The following is a 21,438-nucleotide window of genomic DNA, read 5'->3' on the forward strand; positions in this document are numbered from 1 at the left end:
GTAACTATGTGATGCAACGGTGAGCATGGTTATGACTTCTCTTTTTTTCTCTCTCTCCAAATGCCAGAAATAGATTGAAGATGGTGCCTGTGGCTGGGAAGGCTGAGTTTCCAATTCTATTAATAATTAACTTTATCACCAGCAGCCATTTCCCACTCTGTGACAAGACAGTCTGTAAAATGTCGTTCTTTATCAGCTCCACATGATAAATGTTCGCTGCACCCATGAAAGAATGATGCAAGGTTCCCATTTTTCAAAAATTCAGTGGGCTACAGAAATAGGCCAGCCAGCACAGACAGACTCACACATAAACAAGTATGCACACATGCGTGCACACTGGCAGAAAATCTCACAAAGCAAATTACAACACTGTACTTTCCTTCTGGAGTGCCATTGCTATTATTTATTCATGACCTTTCAAGATGGAGAAAAGAGTGGTTTTCTTCCTTCAGTCTCCACTCTAAGAAGACTAAATTTACAGTGGCAAAAGTATGTGCGCAAAATAAATCACTGAGCATTATTACAGTTGTCAATTCATGACCCTATGTCATACCAGGAAAACAGGTCTCTGCCTGCATGCTAAATCTGGCTACTTGGGGAGTAACTAGGTATTTCTGTATATGCAAATCAGGCACTGAGCAGGTCTTTCATCTGAAGCAAAGACTTCAACCAGTGTACTGAACAGCACTTTCAAAGCAGGATTGCTAAATGCTACTGTTCTGTTTATATAGTTTTTCTTGATGTGGTAATTTTTCAGATAAGGGAAAATTTTGTCAGTCGGTGCAAACTACATGGGACCTCATTACTGAGTGCAGACATTCCAATTAATCTTAAATTTATGCAGCGCCAAGAGAGTAATTAGCAACAATAAATTGATGTGATTTTTTTTTTTAATAACAATCACTTATATGTATCTCATTACTACTTCACGATCCCCAAAATATCAAAGCACATTATCTACTGATGGTGTTTTTTTAAGGAGATTTAGTTTTCTAGCTTGCACTGGTGAGGAACTTCATTTAGAAAATTACTCATCTTAGGAAACAGCCATCAACCTCTTCTTCCTTTACATCAATAAATGTTACAGTAACTCTAGGTCTACAACATCAAACACTCAAAAGCTAGGAAATGCAACCTTAAATTTGGCAACATTACAATATAGTCCTTAACTAACTGGTTTCCCTACTGGTTTTCCCCACAGACTTTCTGCCTTATTTAACATACAGGATAGCCATAATATGAAGATTTCATTTTTAAAAATTGGCTAAAATTTGATATCTTCCACGTGTCAGGTATCCAGGTTGTAGCCACATTGCTCGAGAGGAAAAAGCAATCAGGGCTTGCGGTAGAGGTGATATCTTTTATTAGACCAACAAGATTTTTGCAAAAAAATGTCTTTAATTGCAAGTTTTTGGACACAAACACCCTTCATCAGGCATCAGAGAAAAGACTGTAAAAGTTCTCCTGGGTAGAAATGGAAGTTCATATTTCATAGGATTTCACATGGAAGATACTGAATTTTAGCTGATTTTTTAAATTAAATCTTCATCATTTCCCAAGGAGGAAGCAACTTTGACCACCTGAAACCTGAGATACTGCTCCTGCCTTTGCTCAGGGTGATTTGCATCATCACAGAGCCTCACAAGAGAACTGAAAGACTCCTTACCAGCTAAGAACTGCCTGCCCAGGGGAGTATTCCATTTATTGACTCCTCTGTGAAATCCTATGAAGTATGAGCCCTGATAGCATAAGACAAGGGACTTTTTCTCCCATGCTGATTGGAGGAAAAAACCCTCATTTTTTATTTGAGTAAATATGGTATTTAAAATATGTTTGAAACTATTTGATATCTTTCACTTTCATTTCCCTGACGATGCTATTTCATACGCGAGAGGCATTTTTCTTTTCCATTTGCTTTGGTTCCTTTGAGGTACTCTAAACTAAAAACAAAGCAAAGCCTTATACTTACTGTTCAGCACTAAGAATATGTCCTTATTGTACAGTTCAGTCAACTACACTTAAGTTACTCATCCTAATTTAGTCTAGCTTGACCAAGTGAGGTCAAAATACTAGAATTCTTGCAGTCACACTAGCATCCTTTGCACTTACTTGGGCAATTAAGGGGCACAACCCATAGTTCTTTGTGCTACAGTAGGTGGAAGCACTCAATGAAATCCTTACCTGTGAATTGTATGTTCTTACAGTTTGTATGTTCCTTTTAACCAATATGATTGTGAGGAAGCACTAATGGAGTTGTATTAGTTACACCCGAGTTGAACTAACAGAATCCTTATTACAGTGGTCATCTTAACAGTTTGATGTTTGGTCATCTGGCACAAGCCAAAAGCACCACCATGCTTCAATTAAGGGCTTCTGCGCATGGACAGAACTTGAGTTAAACACTTGAGTCATACCTGAAGTTAACTTTGTAGAGAACCCAAGTCTTGAGATACATACCACTGAAGGGTGATCCAGAGAATGGTTAATGTACACAGTCCAAGAACACATAAGCAGTGATATTCCAAATACTTGCAAACTTTCCCTGCAAGCCTAAATTGAATGACACAGTGGATGCATCTATGTGAGATGCTTTAATGTGCAGTAGAGCTAATTACTAGACACTTACTGTGCAGTAATGGGCTCTAATCACAAGTAACTTTGCTACCTGCAAATGCAAGCAGCAATTTACTCAAGATTACTTACTGCACAGTAGTGCACATGTAGATGCTCCCTGCCCCTGGGAGCTGCCTGCTGCTGGGGCAGACTCCACCACTGAAGCCTGGGTGAGGATAAAGTCCCCCTGCCCCAGCAGCAGAGAGCTCCCAGCCCCTGCCCCATGATCATGAGGCTGGGAGATCCTTATCCCCCAGCACCATTCTGGAGTTGCCAGGCTAGGGCTGGGAGAGTCTTCCCTCCCAGTGCCAGGTCCATGGTAGCAGGGCCCATGCTGGGAGAAAAGGATCTCCCAGCACTGGCTCCACAACCATGGGGCTGGCGCTGGGAGATAAGGATCTCCTAGTGACAGCCCCACAGTTGTATGGAACTGGCAGTGGGAGATAAGGATCTCCCAGCTTGGGCCCCACAATCACAGAGCAGAAGCTGGGAGCTCCCTGCTGCTGGGGCAGGGGGACATTGCCCCACCTGGGCTCCAGTGGTCCAAAGTTGGGGATGGCAATGTGAAATCCCCACAGAGTGCCTGTATAGTTTATACTTGTCTGTTTCTCACATGTCTTCTGGATGTAACAGCATTATTTGGATACTACACACTGAACCCACTTAAGATCAATGTTTCTTTCCTTCCAAGATATAGTAATATAATCAGGAAGAGCGAGAAAAGGAAAAGCAGTGTTCTGAGCATGTCCAAATTATCCAGATCCTCTTCACAGTCATTTTCAACCTCTTAAGTAGAAGCAGGGGCAGATCAAGTTGCGGGTGCACTGATGCACTTGCATCCCACTATTATTACTGTAGAGACAGCAGCACTTCTATTCAGGCAGCAGTGAGGGAGTCAATTGACTTAATGGATGACTAGAATTTTCTTGATTCCTTTTAAATTCTTCATTCCTCAGATATTAAGGAACCTCTTTCCTTTTAAAAGGCCTTTAATGATTCCTCTACTCCAGCTCTCCTTCCTTCTGCAGTACTGCTGTCTGTTAGCTGTTCCTAGTAATGTAGCTCCCTTTTCACAGCCCACAGATTATTTTTAACTCTAGCTAAAAACATGAATTTAGGTGTGGAAATATTAACTTAGGTGAACATTACCTCAGGTGTGGAAATCACTTTAAATGAAGCATTGAAAGCACTGTCCAGATGATCAAGAAGACTTGATTTTGTTTTATGCATCTGAAAAAGAGCTATACATTTAACTATAATGACTCCAGGACTGATGAAACAATATCTTCAAATTATTTTACTAATGTGTTCTGTTTTTATATATAATATATGATATAAAAAAGTAATGCATGTTCCAATAAAGATGTTTTTGTTTCAATATTAAATTGAATAATATAGATTTAGGTCCCTACATAGTAAGTGAAGCTTTTAGTTTCTTTTTAACTGGAGAAAAATGTATGTTGTGTTATATATGATGATGTACTACAGCATCTGCACTCCCTTCTCAAAATCCTAGATCCATCCACCCATGATGATAAGAATTTAGAAGAGACACCAAAAGAGGGAGAAAGACTTAGCATAGTTTCTAAGAATGCTAAAATTTTTGCGGCAAAAGAGGCCCCCAAAGTCAAAGAATTCAGGAGAACCTGTTTTGCATGAATTAAAGTCCTGAATGATTATTGAACTATTTACTCTATAATCTTGATATCTTTTGTGTAGAGCTAAATTCTAGCTTCAAAACGAAAGGGTTCTTTAATGATACCTTATGGGTAAGCTTAGTGTTGGAGAAAGCAGGCTTCATTTATCCTCTTTAATATATCTTTGCAGCTAAGAGATTAGCTATAAAATACCTAATCACAATAACAAAAAGCTATCAGTAATCCACTAATGCCCAGTAGCACACTTGCTTTGTAGGTTTGTAGTAAGTGATTCAATGGGTAACTAATATTCAAGAAAACCTTGCTAAGTCTTTATGCTATTTAATAGCTCAATCAGGAGACTAAATCCTTAAACACAGAGAAATGTTTCTTGAGAGCTAATGCAACTGTTTAGCAAAAGTTAAAGGCCTTTCTGAGAAGCTTAGGCTAGCTCTATAGTTAATATATGTACCACTGTAATGCCAGTTACAGGTCAGGCTTTTATATTACTATTCTGTGCTGGCAAAAGCCTTAGCATAGATGATGCTAAACTGGCAAAAGGACTTACTGTTGCAAACTGTATCTATTGGCAAATCATGGCTAGTGTGGACAAGGTCCTAAAAAACAGTCCAAGCTATTTGATTAAAAGAATTCTACATCCATCTCCATAAGAGAAGTGGCTAAATAACATAGAGGGTCTTTACACGTGCTGGGGGGGGGGAGGGGCACTCTTGGGAGCCACTCTAATTAAAGTGTCTGCTGTGTCTTGTGTATTCAATGCCCCGTGTTTCAAAATGGCTGAATCAAGCTAAATTGTTAAATGAGCTTTAGTTAAAGCACCTCCACTGCTATTTTGAAGTGTGGGGATGCTGAATACATGAGATGCCAAGGCTGCTGGAGCATGCTACTTAGCACACTGCAGCAGACTCAATTAATCAAGTCTGCTCCAATACAATGTAATTACAGTGTGTCAAAGCAGGCATCCCACGTGTCTACAGGCACCCATAAGTTTGGGGAGTTTTCTAAAGTAATTCCTGACAATTCTTAAGTATATACAAACGAAAATCTTGGTATACCAATTCTTTTTAAATCTCACCTGAAAAAAAATTCAGTTCTCCATTGCTTAAGCCTCTTAATTAAGCTCTTACTCAGATAGTATTTACTACTAATTCTGCAACTATGTATTATTAAATACTGTAAAGCAGTGGTTCTCAACCTTTTTTTTTACCAGGACCCATTTGTAAACATCGATGCTCCTAAGTTCTGACCCGCTGCCCCACACCCTCAGTGTGTGGGACAGGGGATGGGAATGTGTGGGGCATGGAGTGTCCCAAGAAGCCCCTTACAGGCTGAAACTCTGATAGCCTGCAAGGGAAAAGCCGCAGTTTCTTACATTTTTCTCCTTTAAAGGAGAAACCATTGTTAAAGTTCCTTTGCGTCCCTTTCATATATTCTTGTGATCCACTTTCGGGTTGCAGCCCATGGGTTGAGAAACACTGATGTAAAGCATTTGTGGACATAGTTTATTTCAAAGATACTATAGAAAATAAGCAGTTGTTCTCACAGCTTCTTTAACTTTTACTACTTAATGTGGCTGAAGCCCAAGGCATCTGAGCTTTCCATCTTATACTGAGAGATGGGGTTCAATATTCTGAATGCCATTTGCCCCTTTATGAGATTCTATTTATGCTTTGTTTATTTCTTACCCCACAGACATAGTTATTGCCAAGGGTTTGCTTGGATGCTGCTTGGTGTCAACAGATAATGAGAAATAGCAGATACACTGTTTGCAAGTGTCCCTTGAGAGAATGCTACCAAGATAGCAAGCCCTTATTAGTATACCTTGTTCTTGCGGTAAAAAAGCACCATGAGTTAGTCCCAGGTCATAATGCTGATGGACCTATGACAATTTAATCAGTTGAGATCTGTCCCAAGCTTCTCTAAGACAGAGCTAAGAAGTAAGCCACCACCATGAAGTCACAAGGTACCTCTGTGTACGTTAATTTGTCTAAATATACATTATGCATAATGTACACAAGCCTGATTTAATAGAACAGAAAGGAAGGGGAACTGAAATAAGTTTTGCAATCTTCGAACCAAGAATGATTAATTAAAAAAACCCCACAATCCACTCAGGGAACAGGACCCATCCCCTGAGGTTTCTAATGACAGAGCACCTGGCACTACATTTCCCTGGTTTCTGTGGTTATGAAGTGAGGAGTACACTGCCTTTCAACCTGGCCACTCTGTAAAACCAAAGTAGAGATTAAACATTTCCGCCAAGATGCAAGGTGTCTCCTAGGTCACTTGTACACATGATGGAGGTTTAGTCTCCTAAACTGAAATGGTGGGTTTTTAATTGTGATAATTAAAAACCCCTTGTTTCAATTTAGGGGCTTCCATCACTGTTACAGTGAGGGGCCAGATCCCTTTTTTTTTCATGGAGCCTGCCTGCATCTCCCACAGCTGGGGGGCAAGCTGCCAGTGGGCTGAGGAGCCCCTGTGCTGCACGGGGCCTGGCCCTTCCCTCTGCAGCAGTGGTGCCCCCCGGGGCTACCTAGGTGGGGCTGCTAGTGGGTGGGTGCTGCCCAGGGGGCACTGCCACTGTGGACAGAAAGTCTGGGGCTCCTGCTGCTCAGAGCCTGCTGGAAGCTTGCCCCACAGCTGCAGGAGAGGTGGGCAGGCTCCACCCGGGGGGGGGGGGAAGGGAAGGATCAGGCCCTTAGTTGCTATTTTTTAAATTTTCTCAGCGGAGTCTGCCTGTGTGAGCTGACGATGGGCCGGGCAGCCCCTCAGCTGCTGGGGGTCCCAGTCCTTCTCTCCGTGGCAGCGGTGCCCCCTGGGGCCACCCGGATGGGGTGTTAGCTATGCGATGCTGCCCCAGCTTGCAGGTAGCACTTGCCAGATCCAACTCTTCCCCGAGCCTGGAATGGGAACAGTGCCTGGCAGGCTTCCAGCATGGGGGCTCAGTGAAGAGCTGGATTCAGCAGGTGTTGCCTCTGAGCTGGGACAGCACCCAAAAAGCTAACACCCCACCTGGGTGGTCCTGGTGAGGCACTACTGGTGTAGAAGGAAAGACCAGGCCTCCCTGCAGCTCACGGGCTGCATGGCCCAGTGGCAGCTCATGTGGGCAGGCTTCGCTGAGAGAAAAAGTAAAAGAAGCAGTGAGGGGCCTGATCCTCTGCCCCCTCCGTGGAGCCTGCTTGCCTCTCCCGTCGCCAGGGGGTGAGCTGCTAGCAGGTCTTGAGGTACAGAGGGGCTCTGGACCTTCCCTCTATGGTAGTGGCATCCCCTGGGGTCACCCGGGCAGGTGGCTAGTGGGCATGTGCTGCCTCAGCCTGCAGGCAGCACCCAGCCCAATCCAACTGTTCCCTGAGTCCAAGATGGGGCAGCACCCACCTGCTAGCTGCCTGCCTAGGCAGCTCCAGGGGATACTACCAGTGCAGAAGGAGGAACTGGGGCCCCCTTCAGCTCAAGGGCTGCTTGGCCCACTGGAAGCTCACCCCCTGGCTGTGGGAGACATGGGGAGGCTCCATTAAAAAAATAAAAGGTTCGGTCCCTTTGCCGTTTCTGCCTTCACCCCTCTTCTCCTGCAGCGGGGCGGGGTGGGGCGGGCGACCTGCCAAAGACTGCAACATTACACATAGCTACATTGCAAACTAAACTACATGCAGATGTGGTTTAGTTTGCAATTATAGTGAACTCATTTAAATGATAAATCCCTCCCCCCATGTGTATAGTGTGACACAATTGGTGATGGACAGGGTGGACAAGGCTGAACTCCTCAGTGAGTTCTTTGCCTCAGTGTTCCTAAGTCTCTCACTGGGATTGTAGAGGCAGCAGCAAGGCGCCAGACTACCATGCATAGACCCTGAGATGGTGCAGAGTCACTTGGAAGAACTGGATGCCTTTAAGTTGGCAGGCCCGGATGAGCTCCATCCGAGGGTACTGAAGGCACTGGCCGATGTCATTGCACAGCCACTGGCGGGAATATTTGAATGCTCATGGTGCACAGGCCAAGTCCCGGAGGACTGGAAAAGGGCCAATATGGTCCCCATTTTCAAGAAGGGGAGGAAGGAGGACCCGGGCAACTATAGGCCAGTCAGTCTCACCTCCATCCTTGGCAAAGTCTTTGAAAAAATTATCAAGGCTCACATTTGCGAGAGCCCGGCAGGACAAATTATTCATAGATTCATAGATGTTAGGGTCGGAAGGGACCTCAATACATCATCGAGTCCGACCCCCTGCATAGGCAGGAAAGAGTGCTGGGTCTAGATGACCCCAGCTAGATGCTTATCTAACCTCCTCTTGAAGACCCCCAGAGTAGGGGAGAGCACCACCTCCCTTGGGAGCCCGTTCCAGACCCTGGCCACTCAAACTGTGAAGAAGTTCTTCCTAATGTCCGATCTAAATCTGCTCTCTGCTAGCTTGTGGCCATTATTTCTTGTAACCCCCGGGGGTGCATTGGTGAATAAATACTCACCAATTCCCTTCTGTGCCCCCGTGATGAACTTATAGGCAGCCACAAGGTCGCCTCTCAACCTTCTCTTGCGGAGGCTGAAAAGGTCCAGTTTCTCTAGTCTCTCCTCGTAGGGCTTGGTCTGCAGGCCCTTAACCATAAAAGTGGCCCTTCTCTGGACCCTCTCCAGGTTATCCGCATCCCTCTTAAATTGCGGCGCCCAGAATTGCACGCAGTACTCCAACTGCAGTCTGACCAGCGCCCGATAGAGGGGAAGTATCACCTCCTTGGACCTATTCGTCATGCATCTGCTGATGCATGATAAAGTGCCATTGGCTTTTCTGATGGCTTCATCACACTGCCCGGGTTCATAGCAGGCAGATCATGCCTGACTAATCTAATCTCTTTTTATGACCAGGTTATGAAATGCCTGGACGCAGGAATAGGGGTGGATGCTGTATACTTAGACTTCAGGAAGGCCTTCGATACAGTATCCCACCCCATACTGGTGAACAAGTTAAGAGGCTGTGACTTGGAAGACTACACAGTCCGGTGGGTGGCAAATTGGCTAGAGGGTCGTACCCAGAGAGTCATGGTGGATGGGTTGGTTTCGACCTGGAAGGGTGTGGGTAGTGGGGTCCCACAGGGCTCAGTACTTGGACCGATACCGTTCAATGTCTTCATCAGCGACTTGGACGAGGGAGTGAAGTGTACTCTGTTCAAGTTTGCGGATGACACAAAACTGTGGGGAGAAGTGGACACGCCGGAGGGCAGGGAACAGCTGCAGGCAGACCTGGACAGGTTGGAGAAATGGGCAGAAAACAACAGAATGCAATTCAACAAGGAGAAAAGCAAAGTGCTGCACCTAGGGAGGAAAAATGTCCAGCATACCTACTGCCTAGGAAATGACCTGCTTGGTGGCACGGAAGTGGAAAGGGATCTTGGAGTCCTAGTGAACTCCAAGATGAACATGAGTCGGCAGTGTGACAAAGCCATCAGAAAAGCTAATGGCACCTCATTGTGCATCAGCAGATTCATGACGAACAGATCCAAGGAGGTGATACTTCCCCTCTATCGGGCGCTGGTCAGACCGTAGTTGGAATACTGCGTGCAATTTTGGGTGCCGCACTTGAAGAGGGATGTGGATAACCTGGAGAGGGTCCAGAGAAGGGCCACTCGTATGGTTAAGGGCTTGCAGGCCAAGCCCTATGAGGAGAGACTAGAGAAACTGGACCTTTTCAGCCTCCGCAAGAGAAGGTTGAGAGGTGACCTTGTGGCTGCCTATAAGTTCATCATGGGGGCACAGAAGGGAATTGGTGAGGTTTTATTCACCAAGGCACCCCTGGGGGTTACAAGAAATAATGGCCACAAGCTAGCAGACAGCAGATTTAGATTGGACATTAGGAAGAACTTCTTCACAGTTAGAGTGGCCAAAGTCTGGAACGGGCTCCCAAGGGAGGTGGTGCTCTCCCCTACCCTGTGGGTCTTCAAGAGGAGGTTAGATATGCATCTAGCTGGGGTCATCTAAACCCAGCACTCTCTCCTGCCTATGCAGGGGGTCGGACTCGATGATCTATTGAGGTCCCTTCCAACCCTAACATCTATGAATCTATGAATCTATGAACAATTAAACTGCAAAAATGTCCAATTTTTGTCATGTGTACAAGCGGCCTTAGAATTAAATTCTGAAGTCATTACAACGATCTGCATAAACCTACCACCTTGTAAGATTCTCTTTTCCCATCAGTTTAATAACACAGCAAATTAATGGTTTGATAACTTGGTAAGTTCTATCACTCACTATATATTATTCTTCTTTACTGGGAGGGGAAGCAGCCTCTCACAGGAACTGTAAAAGTATGAAGAGTTCTTCTGCTCCTGTGCATCTTAAAAGTCATACTTTCCTAAATCCCACAATCTTCCTTCTGTCTGCTCACATCCTGGCTGCTTTCAATACTCTTCTCCCATTATCTGAAATTAAGGAATAGCAGGGAAAACCAGTGCATCATTCTCTTTGGTTTGCCATACTTATAAATGAGGAAGTGAATGCAATTAATTTTGTTTTCTGTAAAGAATGCAATACAATTAACAAAGAAGGAAGCAATTGCTGAAGTAAATGCTAGAGAGAGACCTACAAGACATCTGAATCAGAAGAATGACTCATCTGTCATTTTCCCCTCTCTGCACCACCATGAAGGCTTTTTTATCAGTAGCTTGTGTGAGAGATGCATCTACTCTTGTGCAGAACTCTCATCTACCTCTTATTCCTGCTCCTGGTGTGAAGAGGTGAAGGACTGTATTCTACTTAGTCTCAGAGTTTAACACTTGGGCATCATACCCTGACAAATGGTTCAAGTATTCAATAACATAATAAATTGATACCATGTGACTAAAGGACCACTCCACTGTCCAGGCTGCTTGATATTTTTATTTCCTTTTTAAAGGATGCTAATGTATATAATTAGAGACCAACTTAAATCAGGGTTTGGGATGTTCACAGAAACTGTGAAAAATAATAGATTCTTTGATCACTGAGAAAAATGGCATTTGGTGTGGAATTGCCCCCCCTCACCCCCCCCAAATAAAAGTTTACTGGAATACAAAGAAAACACAGAAATACCTGAAGCTATAGAGCATGTGGCTTGTGAAAGAGCTACTAAGAGAGACTGAATTAGTAATGTAGACTCAGTGAAGGTACCAGTCAGGAATATGAGAGATTTTGGCACCATCTTTTAAGAAGCCAGATTCAATACTGTAGCAATGCTGCAGTCTGAAGATGCAGCAAGGGGCAGGGTTGCTGGGGCCCCTCAGCCAATCAATGGAGAGAGGGGGCTCACCACAAAAAGACTGTGAGATTGGCTCCACAAGCTGTGAGCAGTGAGTAAAAATTCCTTTGTCTTGCTGCAATTTAGGTAGGTCCCTATATATAATTTAGTGAAGCATTCCTTTGTTTAAAGATGCTGGACATATTTCTATTGGTTTCTGGGAAGATCTTCCTTAGAAGGTTATAACATTTTATGTATGTCAAAAGATTTTTTTTTTTGGTCAATGGGTGCAAACTCGTGTAAGTAGTAAACCAATATAAAAACAATTATTTTTATTATTGTACTGCCTTATTCAGCTTAGATCTCAAAGACCCTTTTAAATGCACAAAATTACATAGTATCTAAAACAGGCATGTCCAACTCTGGCACAGCTGGGGGCTGCTTGCAGTGCTGGCGTGTGGTCACTGATGGCTAGAAAATGATATATAGAGATTTGCTTTTAGGAATTGTCTTTTAGGTAAAGTAGATATTGCATTAGAACAATGATTCAGGGGAATGGCAAGGGTTAATTCATTTCTAAAAGCCTGTTTGTGACAAAGTTTCCTTCAAAGCCCACTGTGTCTGAAACCAGCATAAAAATGGGCTGGGAAATTGAGACATGCAACACACTGTTCCCTGAAAATCCATAACAAAGATAGACTTCACGCATTGAAGCCAGGTCACAATGACCAGCTGCAAAGCCCTTGGGATTTCCAATTTTGGTGGACAGACCAAATTAGGAGGCCAGGCATGTCCAAATTAAGACACCAGTAAATGACCAAATTAAGGTGCATGCATGTGATAGGTTTGTTGGAAAAAGGAAATATGCTGACAGAACAGAACATGGCCAGTATGACAACCATAGGGAGACCAATCAATGATGCCTGGAAATAAAGAGTCATCATAGGAGAAAGAATACAAAATGTTCAGAGCAGTAAAAGGTATCCAAGGGGGGATCCCAGGACCACCATGAACATAGGGCACACCACCAACCTGTGTCACCCACTCCATTGGGGGGGAGGGGAAGAACAGGGGAGTGAAGGGGGGGGGGGCTAAGCCCTCAACCTCCAAGACTGCTGACTTTCAAGAAAGAGCCACAGGGTAAAGGTTGCATACTGGCCAGGAATACCTTTGCTCTGTGAATCCTGGAACTGGTAGATAAGGGCGATTATTTTGTTTGCTTTGCATGCATTACTTTTATCTTCTATCACTATGTAACAATAAAAATTTGCCTATTATCGAATGGAAGAAATTGTGGTCAATCTGAGGGTTGGCTCCACCCAGAACAAGGTATCTGGGTCATAAATTCAGTGCCAGCAGTCACCCTGCAAAAACTACAGGCTGCAGGGAAAGCCCACCTGGGACCTATCCCTGCTGAATGGGCTGAGTACGGCCCTTCCACTAGCCCTTTCTCACCATGTGGCAGTGAGAAAGGCCCACAGACACCAGCTGAATCTCAACCATCTATAGAAATCATTTCACCCATTATGCAGCAGTTAAGGACAGCAGGTAAAGAACATTACATACTATTGAAACTAGGTGGCATAGAGACTTATGTTGCTTTATGGTGGTAACTATATACTAGAACACTCCTACTCCAGGGTATTCTGAATGCCTATAAAACAATCACGGTCAGAGCTCTGCTTCCAGGTTTTATCTGAAAGATGGCACCTCTGGCATGACAGTGCCTCCTGACATCATGCTGAAGACTAATTCAATCCTGCTTGAAAAAGGAAAGGGCAACTTACTGAATTATCAGTTCACTTAGTTGTCCCCTCAGAGATCTCCCTTCCAAATACTAATTCAGCTTAAACGTGTTTAGCCTGAGCAAGCTGACAGGATCACAACCTATGGTGATACTTATTATAGCTGTAAATATTGTCTAATATTGTCTAAAGCAAGAAAAGAAAAACAACTTTCCAGTTCGAATCACCGTTCTCATGCTTCTGCCTTATATATAGCATCTCTTTACAAGAAAATCACATAACAATTTAAAGCTATGTTTGTGTCCAAAGCTATTTGGAGCAAGTTTAGGACCTGATACCATTACTTTTCCATTAATAAGAACTGTTTAATCGCACCATCCATTAAAAGCCTATAAACAGCTAAAATACTGAAACACTGATGAGTTGTATTAGCATTCCCAGAAAATGAGAAACTAGATATTTAAATGAGGTCATCTTTGCAATTTTTCCTTAAAGAAAAATATATACTTTTAAGAAAGAAAAACAAGTTCTTTCTCTCTGTCTCTTTGTTCTGAGCAGCAGAATAATCCATCAGAACAGATCCGATAAATGCCAGAGATACTAATATCATGCTGAGAAGTTTTATGTAGTAGGCTAAATATAGACTGTCAGCCCTTTGGAGCATAGACCATCTTTTTGTTTTGTGACTGTCTAGCTCAGTGAGGTCCTGGTCTACAATGGTGCTTACCTTAATACAAATAATGATAACCATCTCTTTCTGGCCACACTAGTGCAGGGGTGGGAAAAATAGTGGATCTGACTGGCTGCCACGCTCCATTTCCCAGCAGCTCCTGCCTGCCATGGAAACCAAGGTGACCAGTTTCAATGGAGACCCCAGTAGCAGTGGCATTGTGACAGCGCAGGGTCAGGGTTTCCATGGTTACCAGCCTGGCAGGGTACACAGATGGGCAAGGAGTTGATCCGAGGTTAAAGCAGGGATCTTGCAGGGGTCTGGAGCCAGGCAGAGCCAAGATCCGTTGCTTGCACACCCCTGCCTGGGGTGTGCAGGCAGTAGATCACAGCTCTGCCCCAGCTCTGGATCATGCTGTCACCGCCACAAGAACCCAGCCCCAGAGCAGCTCCCTGCCCAGCTGCATGCCCTGCCCAGCACTGCTGGGGCTGGTCTCCATAGAAACCCTGGCCCCACACTTTCAGGGCATCACTGCTACTGGGGGGTTCCATGGAAACCACAGCAGTGTGGACTGGGGCTGCTGGGAAATGGAGTCCACTGTGGGCCTTATCTGGCTCATGGGCTGGATTTTGCCCACCCCTGAGCTAGTGGCTTTGAAGCAAACCCACACTATAGGTCACTCCCAGAGACATTGTTCACAGAAGTACTTTGTGAACAGAATGGGGTAGCTCAAAAAAGGTGTAATGTGCTGTTACTAGACCAGTATGATAATGTGAATAATTGTTTTTTTCCCCATTTGCTAGAGGGAAATAATTAAAACTGGTTTGGATCAAACCAAAATAAAAAGTTTATATTTTTCTTGCCATCATAAAAAACTGGAAAAAAGTAGTTTTGGTTCAAACAAAATGTTTCATTTGGTTCAAAATTAACTATATTTTTTCCATTTTGGGCATTTTTAACAGAAATAAAGCAAAGGAAATGAAGAGGGGGTGATCCACTTTTACACAATGATGAAGTTATTGTTGTGCATACCCATGACAAAGGACACTGTAACAGGGGGCCTACTCAGGGCCGATCTCTATGGCCCGCCCACATGTTCTTGGGCCAACCGCCCGCCTTCTCACCCGCCACGCCTTGATGTTAATTGATTCATTAATAGATGTCAATTAAGCGGGAGGCTGCCCATTTTAATGCACCGATGCCATGGGACACTTTCTGCGGCTCCTTTCGTCCTCTACACTGCAGCCGAAGCCTCGCAGATGGCATCTTGATGTTCACATCCTCACCGGCCCCCACGCTGGCCCCAGAATCATGCTAACAGGACCCCTCCATGATCCCTCCAGTCAGACGGCCTCTCCGCCTTCATTCAGGCTACCTAGCCCCCCGAAACCATTTTCCCCTCTTGGGTGTGGTCCCCCCAGGACCTCTGGCTACTAGCCCTGGCCCACCTCCAGGCCAGTCGGGACCCCAGGCCCCCGGCTCTTGGGCGTCCCTTGCGGTGGGCCCCTGGCCCTTTTGACCCTCCTGGTCCTGGCCCCAGCATGGGCCAGTCGAGGGTACTCTCTCATTTGGGTCGGGTCTCTAGCCCCTCACTCTCTCACAGGGTCTGCCCTCTGGGCCCTTCACCCAAACGGGGTTACCCACCCGGTGGTGGGGGCTAGGGGTTAAGGTGCCCCGACCTGCCTTTCACCGGGGTGGTAACTGGCCTGGCATTTCCTGGGGGCTCCCACGCCACTGAGAGCCCCACCAGGCCACCCACTCCCAGCAGGGTGCAGTTTTAGGTCATGCCCAGGACCAGGAGCCTCCTTACCATCCCCTACAGCTCCTCCCTTACCTCCAGATGAGCTCAGCAGCCCTCTGGCCAGGCAATGTTGCTGCCTGGCCTCCAGCAGCCAAACTGCCCTGTTTAGATAGACAGCCCTTGATTCCAAAATGGCTGCCTTCATCAGGTACCTAGTGGCTGCCAGCTCCAGGCCCTTAAAGTGGCAGGCACACACAGTGCCCTGCCACAGACACACAATCAAATCTCCTCTTCATCTGACTTAGTGGAGGGATCTGAACCACAGTCTCCCACCTCTTAGAAAAGTTCTACAACCAATATGTTACAAGGTATTTTGAGGTGCATTCCTTCAGCTAAAGCTGTGTCTCTTTGCAAAATAACACTCTCATAGTCTTTGGAGAAGAGAGAATGATTCTGTAGACTGCTAATTAATATATTCTTATGGGAATCAGTTATGTGTTCAAATCCCCTTAGGCAGAACAAAGATCTGAATCCAAGGCTCAAAGTGTCCAAAGTGTTAGGCTGAAGAGGAATCTGGGATGAATCTCTCTCATACTGAAAGTGTTCTGCTTTGTATAAAACACTTGAATATCTAACAGAGAAGACACCAGAAGTTGAGTATCTTGCAAGTACATGAGATAACTACTAGGCTTTAGAGTTCTTTTTGTGGCTCATCATATCCTGTTTATAAAATACTTATATTACACATCAGAATATTTTATAGCATACCGGCAAGGGCATGATTATAAGAGGTGAGAGAACTTGCTTCTAGTCATTAATCTGAACCAGACTAAGAAATGATGTGAACCCACATCTATCAGATCCTGGGAAATTTCTCTAACCAGGGAGTCAACCATAATGTCTTCTACACTGGTTTTATCACTCTTTCTTCCCAGAAAAAAAAATCAACTTGAATCTTGCTGGGCCATATTTATTCATGAATAACTTATTCTTTGGGGAAAAAAATCATCCTGATACAAATCTTAGCAACCATAACATGAATGCCTGACCCATCCTTGATATACTCACTTAAAGACTATAGTGTGTGTTGTCTACATGAGATACTTTACTGCACCGTAGACTAATCTATGGTGGAGTAGAGCAGCAGCATCTACATGTGCTCACATTTACTATGCATTAAATCAGTCTACTGCACAGTTAACTACTACCTATCAATAGAGATAGTAAACTAACTGCACAATAGAGATGCACACATAGAGATGCTGGGCAGGAGTAAAGTTGCTCCTGGTTATCCTACCTAAAAAGGGGCCACAGGGGACAGGGAGCTCTCTGTCCTTGGTCCTGGCACTGCTCAGCTTCCTGGCTCCCCCCATGAGCTGGGAGCTGATCAGGACCAGGACTGGGGAGACCTCTGCTCCCTGTCTCTGCTCCCCATGTAGAGCTGGCTGCTCTGGAGAGTGAGTGGGGGCTGGGAATCCAGCCCTCACTTATCCCCTAAAGCAGCCAGCTCCACACCAGCTCCAGCTCCTGACAAGAGTGACTGGCTCTGTGCCAAGCAAGGCAGCTGCCTGTGAGCCCTATGCACTCCCACCTGGCAGGAGGTTCCCTCGCAGCTGCCCCACATCCAGGACAGCTCCCAACAAACCCCCTTTCCAGGAGGGGGGCTTGCTGGTAGCTGTGTCTCTGGATGCATACAGGGCCAAGAGAGCTCTTCCCACTGGAGGAACAGCTCTCTCCTGGCCCTGTGCACATCAGGTCCCCTCCCAATGTGCACGGGGCCAGGAGACAGCTGTTGCTGCACCTGATAAACCTCTCCTGGCTCCATGCCCACTGGGACCACTCTATGCCCCCTGCCAGCCCCCAGGCTAGCGGGGTGGGGGGGGGGAAGCCTGGAGCTCCTCCTGCCTGCTGTAGCGGGGCAGAGCAGGGCAGGAGCAGCCCCATACTGGGCTGCTCCCAAGAGGGAGCATGTGTAGACATACTTCCTTGTAGGCTTACTGCCCAGTGTTTTACTGAGCAGTAAGCCTGCTTTGAATTAATAGCATGTGTAGACATGTCCAGTATGTGATTTTCCTTTTTCTAGGCTTAGGTTGAAATGTGAAGACAACACACATCTCAGACTACCTGGGCACACTTCAGTTCTTGTGTGGTGGAAGGCAGAAAGACAGGTATTGCTTCCTAATAGTGATACAAGGTGATGGGAAGTGCTATTTTTGTCTTCCCTGCACTTTGCACTGGACTAAGTACAATCTGATACAATGATCCTGCCCCACAACCCTCATAACAAAAAGCTAAATGTTTCTACTTTGTACATATTGTGGGGGGAAGGGGTGACAGAGTGCAATTAAAAAAAAAAATTCTATTAGCACTTGGAAAGGTACCAGCTATTGCATTTGGAAAATCAAAAAAATCAAAAGATGATTCCTCTTGGCCAAGGTTAAAAATGACTTCTCAATGGCCTACCAGTGTTCCAGTATTGATGGGGCACTGTACACAGTTTTTCTCTATAGTCTGAGTAATTGAATGTTGTCTGATATGACTTAAATGGCATGTTTAGTATTTCTATCAGTTATGAAACAGTATGAACAAACAATGTCAATGTTGGGTGGCCTAAGATAAGACCTGGCTGTAGGGCAGGCCAAAAATACTCTGTGAAACTCTTTTTCTATAGAAAATTGAGTTTTCAATTAAACGATGTTTTGGGAAAACACTTTCTGTGAAAGAAAACAAACAAACAAAAACAATTTTTCAGCAGAAAATGTAATGAAAAAAGGTTTTCAGCCAAAAACTAGAGTGTTAGCCCAAAAAAGAGTCTGAAATCCCATTGCAGTATTTCAGAGGACTTGTAGTTTATTCCATTCCCCTCTATGGACTAGTTTCTTTACACAGATAACATCTCCCACAGTACCTCGCACAGGCTCAAAACAAGTGAAGTATATCATAGAAATTACAGTCTCATCCCTGGCTTATGAAGGGGAAAAGGGCCACAAAACTGCTGAATTACATCTCCCTTGATTCACTGCATTTTTCAGTTTTCAGCTAAAAGTATTGGTGATTCACAAAATTAAAAAATAAAATGTTTTCAATATTTTTTCCTGAATTTTTCCATGAAAATATCCTGACCTATGCCACACATCATTGCGTTTCCAGAGTCAAATGCATGCACACTTGCTGTACTCTCCTTATGCTCTCCTGTTTCCACTACAACACATATGCTATTTTAGAAATACTGTATCAGCTAACATTACTGAGAATGACTATAATTCTAGAAATGCTGACTGGATGCAATAAAAGGTGAATCCAGTAACAACTGATAGGAGGGGCTACAAGAAATATCATAACAATAGTGACATTAGGGAGCCAGAAGAATATTTTCGAAAACTATACTTCACCTTTCACATCAACCAGACTGTGTTCAATGAAAACCAGTGTCCCTTGGAACTGTTTCTTTATAGTTTAAGCTATTTAATTGTATTTTATGAGCAATAGGATAAGAAGTTCACCCAAAGATCACATAACTTATGTTTTAACTTGCCATTTCTAGTTTTTTCTGTTAAATTTCTCATCATATTATAGTGAGTCACAGATTTTGCACATTTTAATGTGAAAAAGGTACAAAAAGAGAAAAAATATGTTTTTTGTAACTCAAGTGAAAATATATTACTTTTAAGCATATTAGCTTCATTTGGTATTTTAAGAGTAAAACAAGATCCACTTTTGCTGCTTTTGGTTCTGTTCCTGAGGGCTAAATCCTATTTTGCTTTACACACATAGGGCGCATCCAGATGAGCCCACACATGCCTCTTGTAGCATCTCAAACCCCTTTGAGATGCTGGAAGAGGCACATTCAGGAATGAGAAAATGTTCCTCACGTTGCAAAGTTGCAGTGCAGGGGCAAAATTAGACCCCTAATTTTGGGGGGTCTGGGGGAGTGGGAAGGGTGAGGCTGAGTGGGGCAGCCATCAGGGGGCCTGCAGCAGCTGGTGGGGGATGGGGCCAGGCGAGGCAGCAATCCAGGGGACTGGGGGAGCAAGCGGGGGTGGGGTGGGGCATGTGGGCCCTGCAGGGGGGTAACCCCTGTGGGGGGGAGCTGTAGCCCCTGAGGGGGTGTGGCCTCTGTGGAGGGGCTGTAACCCCTGTGGAGGGTGTGGCCTCTGAGAGGGGGCTGCAACCCCTGTAGGGAGGCCATAGCCCCTGAAAGGAAGGGTGTAGCCCCTGTTGAGGGGCCGTGGCCCCTGAGGGGGGCAGCAAAACATATATTCATGTATTCATGAAACAGCACGGGTTTCATAATTGACTCCAAGATGAACATGAGCCGGCAGTCTAACGAGGCCATCAACAAGGCCAATTGCACCTTGTCGTGCATTAGCAGGTGAATGACTAATAGATCAAAGGAGGTGATGCTCCCCCTCTATGCAGCACTGGTCAGGCTGCAGTTGGAGTACTATGTCCAGTTTTGGGCGCAGCACTTCAAGTGGGACGCGGAGAATCTGGAGAGGGTCCAGAGGAGGGCCACTCACATGATTAATGGCTTTCGTGATAGACCCTACGGGGGGAGGTTAAGAGAGCTGAATCTCTTCAGCCTTCACAAGAAATGGATGAGGGGAGATCTTGTGGCTGCCTATAAATTTATTAGGGGAGATCAACGGAGAATAGGGGATGCGCTGTTTACTAGGTTGCCCCAAGGAGTCACTAGGAATAACAGGTGTAAACTAGTTGAGAGTGGAATTAGGTTAGATATTAGGAAGAAATTTTTCACGGTAAGGGTGGCCAGGATCTGGAATGGGCTTCCAAGAGAGGTGGTGCTATCACCTAGCTTGGAGGTCTTCAAGAAGAGGCTAGATAGTCACCTGGCTGGGGTCATCTGACCTTGGCTCTCTTTCCTGCCAGGGGCAGGGGGTCGGACACGATGATCCATTGTGGTCCCTTCTGACTCTACAATCTATGAATCTATGAATCTATGTATTTAGAATTCACTTTATTATGATAAAGACACCGTTGTCTTCCAAATTGCTTTAACTCTGTAGATATACCAATAAAACATTGCCCAACTGATTGCTGTCTCTCTGTCTCACTCTCTCTCTCTCTCTGTCTAGTGGTCTTTTGTTTTACGTGTGGAGGAACATGGATTTTGGGGTATTTTACAGAGTGAGTTTGGGATTTTTTTATCAGGGATTTTTCAGTTTTCCAATAGGGAACACCATAATTCGTGCTAGGGAGGCCAGTGGCAGGACCCTGCCTGCTTAGAGCTGGCACCTTGGACCCAGCTGGCTGTGGCTGACCTCTTGGTCAATTGAGGCCAGGAGGACATGATTTGGCAGTTCAAAGCAGGCCACCACACCCAGAACATCTTCTGGGCAATGCTTCCCTGATGGCCGAGCAGGGGGCACACATGGCAGTAGTGCTGCACAAAGGACAACTCTGCAGCCACAGCACACTGGCAACTGGCCCAGAGGAGCAGATGCCTCATCTGGGTCTGGCAGGTGCGCAGCAGGTCACAGCCAGGCAGCAGCCCCTACTGCCAGACTGCTGCAGTGGGTAAAGGGTACAGGGAACTCTCAGGGCTGCTGCAGCAGTCCAGCTGGCACAAGGGGTAGTGTCCCCAGGTACCAATTGGCTGGGCCCGAGAAGCTCCTGAGAGTGAGTAGCCCCGAGCCACTTGACAGGGCAGCTTTTTGTACTGCTGGGGCCAGGACAGGGCAGCTTTTTATATTGCTGGGGACAGCACAGGTGCTTGCCCTAGGCTCTAGCTCCCCCTGGCTGCAGATCTGGGAGGAGCCAGGCAGGACTATTTTGCCCCAAATGGCA

At 45.3% G+C, this 21,438-nt stretch overlaps 1 protein-coding gene across 2 annotated transcripts in view; it reads right to left on the reverse strand.

The window, feature by feature from the left end:
- Positions 1 to 21,438, reverse strand: part of NKAIN3 (sodium/potassium transporting ATPase interacting 3) — a 679,417-nt gene that overhangs the window by 284,486 nt on the left and 373,493 nt on the right. The gene's annotated exons all lie outside the window — the stretch shown is intronic.

The sequence above is a fragment of the Alligator mississippiensis genome, chromosome 3 (genome assembly GCF_030867095.1).
Source record: "Alligator mississippiensis isolate rAllMis1 chromosome 3, rAllMis1, whole genome shotgun sequence".
In the NCBI taxonomy this organism is placed as follows: Eukaryota; Metazoa; Chordata; order Crocodylia; family Alligatoridae; genus Alligator; species Alligator mississippiensis.